This window comes from Amblyomma americanum, chromosome 11, assembly GCF_052857255.1.
Source record: "Amblyomma americanum isolate KBUSLIRL-KWMA chromosome 11, ASM5285725v1, whole genome shotgun sequence".
In the NCBI taxonomy this organism is placed as follows: Eukaryota; Metazoa; Arthropoda; class Arachnida; order Ixodida; family Ixodidae; genus Amblyomma; species Amblyomma americanum.
The window spans coordinates 6,505,363-6,518,014 of record NC_135507.1 but is presented as its reverse complement, the minus strand read 5'-3'; the positions used below and the strand labels follow the sequence as shown (position 1 = coordinate 6,518,014).

The window sequence follows — 12,652 nt, the reverse complement described above, 5'->3', positions numbered from 1 at the left end:
TTATTTCAGTCATGTACAATGGCTGTACAATAGACTGTACAATAGACATGTACAATAGACTCCCGCACTACAACACGAGGAGAAATAAATGATAGAACCAGAACACTTCTGGCCGCTCTTTGGAGAAATAAGCGACAGTGACGCCAGTAGAGAGCGCAAAGAACTTCAACATTGTTTTTTTTTTATTTCACCAAGTTGAGTTGAGATGGGGTGTTGAATGCTACAGGTGGGATTAGCCTTGCTTATTCTAACGGCAATTGCTCCACCGTAGCGTCCCTTCTATATTAACAATGTTCTAAAACCTGTCGGATCTACCCCGCTATGCGGACAGTCACTTATAATAGCACATATTCCACTTCGCAGTCATCATCTACGCACACATACTCCACACAGTCCACACCACAGTCCACTCCAGAAGTCACGATCTATGCACATATTCAGTCACAGTAGAACATAGTTCATTGCAGTGCCACAATCTATACACATATCCACTCACAGTATAACATAGTTCCCTCCAGAAGACACCATCTATGCACACATTCAATCACAATAGACCAAGTTCGTGTTGCCTCCACGCAAAGAGAATTGTCTAGTAGGTTTGCGTTGTTCTTCCCATTCACACTGCAGAGTCGGCGCACGTGTTTGTCTCACTCACTACGGCAAACACGTAGAGAAACCTCGTGCTGCCACTGGCTGCATGTTTGCTGGCACGCGCACAAATGTGTCCGGCGTTATTGGGGCTTCCCCGCTCCTCCTTGTTCTCTCGAATTTGCAGTTGCTGACATGCCAAGGGCACGCGTGAGAACAGACTTTTCTCGTTAACCTAGACAAGTCCAGCGCATCGTAGCTTAGTCCAGCCTTGTTCATTATACAGCAATGCTGTTCAGCCTATAATCGGATACAACCCAAGAACGAAGCGGCAGACACCCCTCAAAGGAGGCCCTCCAGCCAATGGCACCGACCGATTGTCATGACGTTAATTTCATTTTACGGAGCCATGGGCCACCCACCGCTGATATCGCACTAGTGCACGTCGTGACAAACAGTCGACACTATTAGTACGAGGGCCTCCTTTGAGGGGCATTTACCGCTTCGTTCTCTCCAGCCCAACCACGTCTAGTCTAGTTTAGTCCAGCCCCAGCCAAGTCTAGCCTAGTCTCTGTCCAGTCCAACCTAGTCTAACTAGTTTAGTCCAGCCCCAGCCAAGTCTAGCCTAGTCTCTGTCGAGCCCAATCTATAATCTAGCCTAGTTCTGTCCAGCCCAACCTAGTATAGTCTAGTTTTGTCCAGCCCCAGCCAAGTATAGTCTAGTTTTGTCCAGCCCCAGCCAAGTATAGCCTAGTCTCTGTCCAGCCCAACCTATAGTCTAGCCTAGTTCTGTCCTGCCCAAGCTAGTCTAGCCTAGTTCTGTCCAGCCCAAGCTAGTCTAGCCTAGTTCTGTCCAGCCCAAGCTAGTCTAGTCTCGTTCTGTCCAGCCCAACCTAGTATAGTCTCTGTCCAGCCCAATCTAGTCTAGTTCTGTCCTGCCCTACCTTGTCTAGTCTAGTTCCGTCCAGCCCAATAGTCTAATTCTGTCCAGTCCAACCCAGTGCGTCTCATTCTGTCCAATCAACCTAGTTAGTATAGGTCTGCCTAGTCCAATCTAGTTTAGTTCTGCCCAGTCCAATCTAGTCTAGCCTAGTTCTGCCCAGTCCAACCTAGACTAGTCCAATCCAGTGCAGTTGAACCTAGTCTAGTACAAACCAGTCCAGTCCAACCTATTCTAGTCCGATCCAGTCCAGTAAACCTAGTCTAATCCAATCCAGTCCAGTCCAACCTAGCCTAGTCCAGCCCAAGCTAGTCCATCTAGCCAGACCTAGTCCCAGCAGTTTAGATCCGTCTACGCTGCATCGACGCACCCTACAGCTCCAACAGCTTAGCCCAAACGTAGTAGAGCCAAGCCTCGCTCGTCCTATCTTGTTCAGCTGACTTTCCAATCGCTCACGTGCGCACGCGGCGTCGAACTGCTAAAAGGAAACAGCGGAAGAGCGACATGGGTGGCTAACGTGTCCGCTTTCCTGACAGGGCTGGCCGAGTATTAAAGGCTTTCTGCAGCGCTGTACCAAACTATGACATCATGCCGCCACGCAACTGGCCTTCCAAACGGATGCCGACAGTTTCGTCAGACAGAAGCCAAGTTTTACAAAACAAGCATACACAAGAAAAATCGACACGCCAGTAACAGCCGAGGCGGTTGAAGGACCGCTGTATACCATATGCGCGCGCAAGCTTTGACCGATTCCTGGAAACTCCCGAGGCTCCACTCTCATATTTTTAACGTCTGACGACGAGCGCGCCGGGACTCCGGACGACGCAGAAACGAAGGCCTCGTTTTCGGAAAACATCCGCTCGGGCGGCTTCTGTAAACTTGGCTGGAAGGCCAGAGAGGGAAAGCCGGGCGGCGAATCTGGGGCTCGCCAGCCCAAATACCGTGCGAGCTGCGTCATCTCCCCGCGTGACGCGCACGCCAGACTACACTCTACGCCGCCTGTAGCTTCTCGGTTTTCTCGTTGTATGTACCCTAGCAGCACAGGACATTGGCCCAATATTGGAAATGCATTGGCAAAGGCTGGTCCTTTGTATGACTGGTCTTTGCCGACACATTTCCAATATTGGGCCGATGCTCTGTGCTGCTATGGATATACTAGTTCTCCCTATACGCTCCACAGACTATGTGCACAGGCCAAGCCAATCGTGACAGTATCCACTCAAGCCGTTTGCACAACAAGGATCATCATCAGCAGCAGCATGACTGCACCCACTGCCGGGCAAGGCTTCTCCCATGTCTCTCCAATTAACCCAGTGCTTTGCCAGCTGCGTCCACCCTATGCCTGCAAACTTCTTAATATCATACGCCCACCTAACTCTGTGTGGCTAAATCAAAGCTATAATAGCTTACCCGGTTATTATAGACGATCAATGCGATTGATGCGACACGGCACTCGTTAGCATTAGATCACGAAATACGAGACTGCTTCTTTACACAAGAGCGTCCGCAAACAAAAAAAAACTGAAACATACAAGACGCTCCACCTCGAAAAGCAGACGACAGTACAAGTCCATAAAATGGATTTATCATATCATCCCATAGGCGATGAGAACATGAAGACGCTCTAGGACGCTTTCGCACCGCGGTGCGCGTCAACCGCCAGTTAAATTAGTTGGATGGCTGGCTTCATACAATTAGACATGCACAAGCATTCTCAGCAGAAATACGGAATGTTAAGAAATAAAAAGCAACAGCTTTCAGACGCCGCGGCCAGGGGGACCACTGGAAATTACTAAGGAGTAACTGCTTCCTACGTACGAGACGGATAGTGAGCACCATTACTATTAATATCGGGTGCTCCAGTTTCTAGACTATCAGAATCGGATGCTCCAGTTTCTAGACTATCAGTATCGTTTCTAGACGTTGGAAACCGAAGACCTGAATATCGCGCACGCACGCACGCACACGCACGCACACACACACACACGCACGCGCACACACACGCACACACACACACACACACACACACGCGCGCGCGCGCGCGCACACGCACACACACACGCACACACGCACACACACACACACACGCACGCACACACACACACACACAAGCGGAACAATTATTCAGCCCCTTCATACACACAAGACTGAATGCCGCGAACCGAGGAAGAACTGCCCAGGTGGGACGAGTATAAATAGAGGCCATAGAAATAACGCTGTCCACACATCTTTTCAACTGCAGTCGAAACTAGAGATTTACGGTTCTCCCGAAGGGTAGTGTTACCATGACGGCCTGCGCTGTTCTGCCAAGAGGCCTATGAAAGAGAAACCCTTCACTAGCTGCGCAGGATCTTCCGGATTTCCCGGTATAAAAGAACTGGGACGAGGAATCACCGCGAGCTCGAATAATGGGGAAGCCTGTACCCGCGTTTCGTAAGAAGACTCGAGCCTATTCTGCAAACGAGCGCCCCCAAACACCTGCCCTCTCGCGCGTGCAACGTATGGGAAGGGTACACAAAGGCGACCAAGAATACCTAACAAGTTCTCCGCAGCCTTCGCCCCGTAGCCAAATATCGGCATTTAAGAGAAGGGACTTGGCAGCGGAGAAGCGGGCTGACGCAAAGAGACGAGCCCGACGAAAGGACTGAAAGGGAAGGAGCGATCCATTCAAAGGCAGCACAGGCGCGCGCAGCTGCGAGGAAGCTGTAGGATGGTGTACACGCGAGAGGCTGCCCCGTAAAATAAAGCGAGCAAAAGGTGACCCCGCTTTGTTTCGACTGCAGCGGCCTCGGGTGGCGCCTTCCTCCGGGACGAATAATTAAAGGCGCAGCTGCAGCGAGGAAATGCGCCAGTATACGTGAAGGTGAAAGCGAGCCTTAAAACGATCCCCCCCGCCCTATTCCCCTATTTCTTAGTTGGATGTGTACGGCGTCCCTTGACGACCGGCATGCTTGTGCGCCACTGACGTGCAAGGCACAGGGAAATAAGAGATGACGACGGTGCATAGTATGGGTTACCGTGAAAACATGAGAAGAAGAAAGAATAGAGGAAAGAAGGAAGAGAAGGGAATTGAAAAGGAAGGAAAGAGTTTGGGTTTATGGGTTTATGGTGGTTTAACGTCCCAAAGCGACTCAGGCTATGAGAGACGCCGTAGTGAAGGGCGCCGGAAATTTCGACCACCTAGATACTTTAACGTGCACTGACATCGCACAGCACACGATGTCTCCGTCGAAACGCGGCCGCAGCAAACCGGCACTGTAAATTCCACGCTGCACTTGCGGTTCTCCCTGTAACGTGCACTCTGAGGGGGATGGGACTGCAGCTCCGTGGTACTGACGAAAACTTAACTGTGTGAACAACGTATATCTGCTTCTTTCTCGGTTTTCCCGCGTATTTCTGCAAAGTTCAAAAAGAACGTTCTCGTGTTGTGTGGGCCTTATATCCGATATAATTTTCTCTCTCTCTCTCTCTTTATTAAATGTATGGTGCACTTCTCTTTGCCAATAAAAAAAAACCGCGGAAGGGAGCAGGGGGAATGTTGCTTTAACAAATTCATTTCCCCACGCATATTATTGGGAGCGACCGAAAGAAATGTCGTAACTAATTTTATACCGTATTTGATTTTATTTTTCTTAATCGTTGTCCTCAAGGGTAGGACAATAGCTAACATCATTTCCAATTTCAAAAGAAAAGAAATGAACTGATTACGTCGCTGAATTCGTCAGCTAACCGCAGGAGTAACACGGCTTTACGCCAGATGGAGGGATAAAGAATATTTTTTCTCAAGTTTTGTACCATGCTTAAAGGATTTTACCGACTTCGCACTTGGCGAAGAGCGGTGTAGTACATTCTCCACCGCTGCCTCTCTCTCCCTCTTCTCTCTCTCCTCATGTGTATCAGCTGTTTTTCGAACCCAAGGAAGGTTATTCCAAGCATGTGACGACGGTACAGTTTCGGGCAGCCGCGTTCACCGAAGCAGTCACGTACGCGGCAAATTCCTCACCGCTGCCAAACTACTTGCGGAACTTGCTAAGAAAGCTGTGCGAAGACACAATCAAAAGAAAGATCCGGAAGCAAGGGACGAAAGGCTGACCGTGACAGAAATGCGCCGGCAGCTATAAGTGCAACTTCGCGCAAAAAAAAGAGAAATAAAAATAACAACTACAGCGAATTGCAAGGATAGTTGGTACGTATCAAATTGTACGTATCCTTGATCATGAACTGCCAGAAAGACGAAGAACTCAATCTTGGTCTCTCTGCCTTTTTTTTTTTTACAGTGAATAATAGTGACAAGTTTCACAGTAAGTGCGTGTTACCGATCACTTAATCGGATGAACAGGTTTCAACTCAGCACTCTCACTTTTTATATTTTTTTTTACGAAAACGACCATGGCGTAAACCACAGAACGTCTGACTTATCTAGACTTTAGTACTTCGCTACACCTTCAGCATGCAGAACGCCAGCACAATCAGAAGAGAAAGCGACTACGCAGCATTCGTCAGAAATACACAAGCTACACGCACGGTTCCCTGCAGCAGCATTTTGCGTGACGCATGTAGCCCCATATATGCTGTAGAAGGTTGGCGATTATAACTATCTCAATTCACGCTCGAGAGGCTTCGATCCAAAGCGCTGCTACACGACCCGGTAGATAATTCGTTGACCTGCACTTTCTTGTCAACGGCTCTACCCGTAGTCCCCCAAGCTACTTGGAAACCTTCCCTTATAAAAATGGTTTATAGCCAGTCTATAGACTTCTTATAGAATCTGTTGCCTTCCTACAGATATTTCTTTTTGTCTATTCACTGTATACAGACAAAAGCCTACTAAAAGTGTGTGGCCATTAATCTATAGGTTGTCTATGGACTGTCTATAGGTAGATGCGGGCCCCTGGTTCGCCTGGGCCGTCTCACGCCAAGGCCGAGGTCCACGGGTTCCGGATCGGGAGTCTGCTGCTACGGGGTGACGAAGAGACGACATGAGCATCGAGGTGGAGAGAGATGGCCCAGGCGAACCAGGGGCCCGTATCTAACAAATTACAGAGCTTTTAATCAGCTAGGCCATACTATTGCCTCGAAAAATTCACCGAGATCAGCGCTGAAAAGGTACATAATGCGAGGGGAGGAGGATGACGCAGCGAATGTCTGCGGATCGGCTTCGTTTTATGGGATACATGACGGAAGCCAACAGCCAGCGAAACCAAGGATCATGGGGGATGGGGTTAACGTCTCAAAGAGACTCCGGCGACGCCGTAGTGGAGGCCTCTGGATAATTTTGACCACCAGGGGTTCTTTAACATGCCCTGACAGTACACGGGACTCAAGCATTTCGCTCCATCAAAATGCGGCGGCCGCGGCAAGGATCGAACCCGCGTCATTCGGGACAAAGTCATTCGGGACTGAGCAACTAAGTTTATATCCGTCTTTCTGTGTTTTTGCACTTCACCTGCATCAAAAAGCGGCCCCAGTGGTCAAGCAGTGGCCCAAGCAGCGCAGGTAATCGGCCCAATATTCGAAATGAATGGTTTCACTCTGGAGCTATGTAGGACCAGCCTTTTCCGATATATTACCAACCAACATTAGGCCGATAACTTCTGCTGCTTGGGGGCCCCTGCTACTCAGTGCCAGGCCGCAGAATGCTGCGGCTGCCAATCGAGCGCGAGCTGCCAGCTTCGGGATCGCAAATCGGCGCTAACAGCGCGTAATTGCTCCTGGTAGTCCCACTGCCTGAACGCGTAGTTACCCCCGCGTCGTCACCAGCGCATAATTCAATCGTTATTACGTCGACGCAGCTGGCGTGCGGCCAACGATGGTTGAGCTGCCCATTTTTATTATCTTTTTTATTTCTCTTGCATTTTTTGTTTCAAAGCTGCGCCGAGTTGGTAGCTCCAGCTGTAGATCACAACGACTCTCCCCGCGTCTGTCTAATAGGTAGATTATCGCGGGAAGGCCAGACAAGCCGGAGCAGGGCGCATCACGCCTTGGTCACGCCCGTCTGAGAGAATGGGCTAATGTGACCGACGCGGAAGTATAAAAAACAGAGTAACATGAATTATACGACGCGAAATGAAAACTTGGCTCTGCTAATGCACAGCTTCCGTCAAAACTACGCAGGCCACCGCGGCTTTGCTGCTGTTGGCCCGCGTAGCGGCCTCTCATAGCGCTCATATGGAACTAGTAAAACCTCTAGAGACAGGAGGCCCGATATTTCATCTCCCCCCGATATACCTTGTAGCGCTTGTGATGCGAAGCGGCAAACACGGCGCGGCATAGGAGAAAGCGTGGCGGCTTGCGTATTACGTGAGAGGCGAAAAGCGCCTCCGAACACGACAATATTCTTCTCATCTTCCCGTAAGCATTCGAGAGCGCAAATGGTCCGATTCCTGTTCCTACGTAAAGGGCCACCCCAAGATGCTTACGTAAAATCCGGTTTTTCATTCATCCATTTCATCCGAACATCGACGCTGCGTAGCAAAATGAACGAATAAAATTCACGTCAGCCCCGCAGTAAAACGTCGCTGACTAACCTATGCGAACAGCACCTGCGCGGATGATCGTCGCGAAAGAACAGGAGGAAAAGAAGCGTTGACAACAACCGGACGCGGCTACAGCGACTCAGAGGTGACGATTGCTGACCGCGCAGACAGCCCGCCCGCGTCTCCGCAACCTGGGACCTGTGCCAACTGCGAACGAGCCTGCGAAGCTGGCAAACAGAGACGACGATGGCAAGCTGGCTCGCTTCAAGGAAAGCAAAGAGCGCAAGAGGCTGGCGAGAGTGAAACCAGTATAGTATTCCACTCTCTCCTTCTCTCACTCTCTTTCAGTCGCATTAGGTTTAGTGTACGAGTCAGTCTTCACGGGTTCACTCGGTCCTACACGCCAACAAGCGAGTAGCGCGTTTTCGAGACTGTTAGGATTGAGTACCTCTCAAACACCGAATGCTGGTGTTGAACTAATTATCCCGGGGACTAATGTCGACTGTTCAGATAAATTATTCTATTACGTGCTCTTCCGATCGAAAGCTCTACATCTATGGAATCGCTGTAGAAAGCTGCGGACATTTTCCTGGATTCCACGAAATGTATGTAGGAAGAAACGTATTCCTATAGATACAGTAGGAAATGGCGCTGCTAACACTGGGAAATAGTAATGGGCAATCTTGCCCTGCGCCGCGTAGCCACAACGAACGGTGTAGTTTGATTGCTTTTTTTCCTTATGCTGCGCTCTCATTAATATTCTCAATTGCCTTTCATTCACTCTTCTGAAGCTCTCAGTCTCGAAATGTGATGACTATTTTACGGCTGTATTACGCCATTCACTATTCCTCCTCATATGACCTCAAACCCACTTTTCCAAGAGCCCAGCTAGCGCCATCTGTAGAACGCCAGTAGCGAACACCTCGGGGCGACATTTTCACTTTTAACTGTGAGAAAAAATTTGGAGGACGCTTAAGCTTCGCCTTTAAGAGCAAGACGCGGCAGCGTGTTGCAGCATTGCCAAGGAATCCACGGAACGCCATCGTCCTTCGGTGCGACCCCTTGCCCGGACTAGTTAAGGAAAGGAAACATATCTTGGAGGACACCCAAACCGCGCCGTAAGGCAAGGAAAATGAAAATAAATTTTTTTAGGGAAAGTAAAGAACGCCTGTCTCACATATCTCGGTGGACACCCGAACGGGGCCGTAAGGGAAGAAAATTATTATTATTATTATTATTATTATTATTATTATTATTATTATTATTATTATTATTATTATTATTATTATTATTATTATTAATTTAACGTGTTCAGCGCTATGCGTCACGTTCTGGCTGATAGATTTTCTGCGCTTGCTCTCCCCATCGTATCCGCCTTTCCAGAGAAGGTATAGCATATAGGCGGTCGTACAGACGCCAGCTAAGCACAGCTCTTCCGCTATACTGAGCTCTCCAAATGAAGTGCTTAATAGCTTGCCGAAAACAAACTTGTGTTTGAATGTAAGCAAACCAGCTCCTTTATAAGCCACACGCCGCCGCCTGCGTTTCGTCACGCACCAAGCCGCTGCTTGAGCGCCGAGATGGAGTGACGGCTTATTTTTTGCGTGCACTTATTTGATTATAAGCTTGATGACACTGAGTCTAGGATATGCGGTATATACATCTTTATTTATTTCCTTGCCCACCCCCGAGTCTAACATAAACTATGAGGCCGGCAGGTCCTGTTAGCCTATAGATCGGAAGACACGTACCCGGGTCAACAACCTCTCCGCCTAAAGAGATTCCAACCGCACCTCTTCCTCTGCCCCTAGTCTAGAATTGTTGCTGGTGTAAGGTGAGGTTTATTAGCAGAAGCTTCTTAACGGGAGCAGAGCCAACAGCAGTCTCAGGGCAGCTAGTCCCGCCAGGAGGGTGCACCAGGCGATGGCCATGCGGCTCGCGCGTATGCCCGTCGTCTTCCTTACAGTGGCATTCAGAAACAAGGACGTGCTGCGATTGAATATACTTCGTGGGTAGAAGTTAGCTTTGACGACAAACGCTCCGACAGCTAGTCTAAATCAAGTGCTCGAGAAAACCGTACGCAGTCGGAAACCATTCAAACATAGGAAACAAAACAATAACAAAAGATCAAAGGCCTGCTAGCGGGTACTTAGGTTCTATCACGTGCCTATCATGAACTGCATGTTGTCGTGGGACTCACCTTGGCAATGAGGGTTGCCCTGTGAGTCATCACGTCTCGTCTACCGGGCGGCGGTGGAGGCAATGGGAGGAGTCCATCTCCGCGTCTGCAAAAAGAGAGAAAAAAAACAACTCATGAATAAAATGCGCAAATCTTGACTGCACTCACTCCAGAAACACAAAAGCTAGTCGCAGCAACATGACTCGTTGAAATTGGTACACACGACTTCAGATTATCGATGGACAGGACCGATCATCATGAACTGTTAAGACGTATGGTTTCGTCATTGAAGAGATTTAGCATACCGGAGACCAACTAGCGGAGACATATACCGGTTTAACGGACGCCTCCCGCGCACGCGCAGTTGCATATGCGTGCGGCCAGGCGGTGCCACTGCGCATGCGCAAGAGGTGTCCGATAAACCGGTACACGTCTCTGTTGTACGTCTCCAGTATGCTAAAAACGTCTATAAGAAATCTACAATACGTTTTGAGCATACGGGAGACGTACTAACAAAGACGTATGACGGTTTACCGGGCACCTCTTGCGCTCCGATATGTATTCAAAAGTATATCTTGACTATACCGAGGCTTTACCGCTTCTAAACCTGCATGCATGCTTGCAAAGCGGTAACGAGCTTTCGCGCTCCGCATAACGCGCGCGCGAATTATGCGTTGACTACCGAATTATTTTATTAAATGACGTAGGAACAATTTGAGGCAATTAACTCCATATGACCCCGCACCAAAGCTGGGCTTGTCGGAAATGCTGCGTGGCGTGACCTGCATCCGCTGCCAGTCGCTTCTCGTAAATTTTCTGGAGATGCAGAGTTTCCTCTCAAAATAGCCAGCGTCCATCCAAACGCGCCTGTCAGCTTAACCGGCCCCTCCTCTCGCAACCTATTGTTGCCGATCGAGCAAAAGACACGGTCAGCTGCAGCAGCCAACAGCGCAATGATTTACAACAAGAACAACAACAAACCTGAGCCATCGAAATGTAATACGACCTTGATTACAACCTCGACTACAACCTCGAAGGCGCAAGCAACTATTTCGGCTGTCAGGAACAAAGCGTATAACACCGAGAGGGCAGAGTGCATTCGTATGTGTGCACAATACAAAACTTCTATTCCCCGGGACCGTCCTGTGCACTGCGACTAACAAAAAGCAGCGCCCCTCTTGGTACTCGGCCGATGACCGAGGGGCGCGAAATGGAAACAAGAACTGCACACCGCCGTCATTTGCACTTCATCAATCCGTCCACTTCACTCCGCCATTGCACTGAGGGCACCCCAAAAGACGGACGGACGGACGCGCACGCACGCACGCGAGCAGTTTGCCCGCCTGCCGGCCTTTAGGCACCGTCACAGACACGCACCTCCCAGACAGGCACTCGCGCACACAGCGGTCGGTCAGATCGGGTTCGCGAACCCTGCTTCGGCCGGCGAGGCTGCTGCTGGCATGCAGGGCAGAGTTGCACTGCTCCGTTTACTCAAGAATGCCGCTCCCGGCGAAAGGCGAATGATTCGAAACGCGGCTCTTCGCAGCGAGAGAGCGTCAGTCAAGAAGCCGTCCTGGAGAACGGCATTCCATCCGTCGGGGCGTTCGCCGCGCTGACACATGCCCCGGAGTCACCCGGCGAGGCGCTGCTATCCCTCGTCCACGTTGCTCTGTTTAACGACTTGCTAGAGCGAACCCCGATCAACACATTTTACAAACTGTTCAAACCCTGTCTGTACTAACTCAAAAGCCAACCTACTGACAGTTCATGAGGAGCTCGTCAACAGTTCATAGACTGCATACAGACAGATCATACAGTTTCTATACATAATTTACGTCATGTATTGAAATGTCTTTAGGACAGGCCCTCTCGCTTTTAGTTAGGCTACGTCGTTTGCACTCTCATTGGAGGGTCGAGTTCATGTCACAGAGTTGTACACTATAACGTCAGAGGGGTATTTGGCCCGCACAATCAAAATCTATTTTATTATTACAACACCGGAGGAGGAATGCACCGGCACTATAGTACCATCCCCTATAGAGTTTAGTCCCTCAATTTATGAAACTCCGAATACAAGGTCCGGCACGATCCTGGAGGTTAACAGATATTGGCACTGCCAGTAAGCAGACGGTGCGCGCTGAAAGCTGTCTTATTTCGAGTGTTTTGAGTAGTCTTGAACAGTTGTTTCAACCGCCGCGAAGTGGGGCGACAGTTGCCTAACCTCCGAACTTTGGGCCGATCAAAGGGTATAGGATTTCGATACATGGGCCAGATGGGGAATTTCACAACACAGAACACCAAAGAGCCAACAGTTCACCACACCCCTACGGGAACTGTGGGAAGCACAACGTTAGTAATGCACCGCGCCTTCAACCGTATTTCACTAAGCTTTCTAGCACCACTCTGTCAATATACCATGAACGTTTATCGATCATTCATATAGCCAAGAAAAAGGGTAGTAAAGACGAG

General features: G+C 49.5%; 1 protein-coding gene across 4 annotated transcripts in view; it reads right to left on the bottom strand.

Annotated features, from left to right (window-relative positions):
* Window positions 1-12,652, bottom strand: part of LOC144111184 (uncharacterized) — a 214,711-nt gene that overhangs the window by 81,651 nt on the left and 120,408 nt on the right. For all 4 annotated transcript variants that reach the window (XM_077644358.1, XM_077644360.1, XM_077644359.1 and 1 more), the window contains one exon: window positions 10,205-10,289. The gene's annotated coding sequence lies outside the window, so the exon portion shown is untranslated. The remainder of the gene's footprint in view (window positions 1-10,204; window positions 10,290-12,652) is intronic.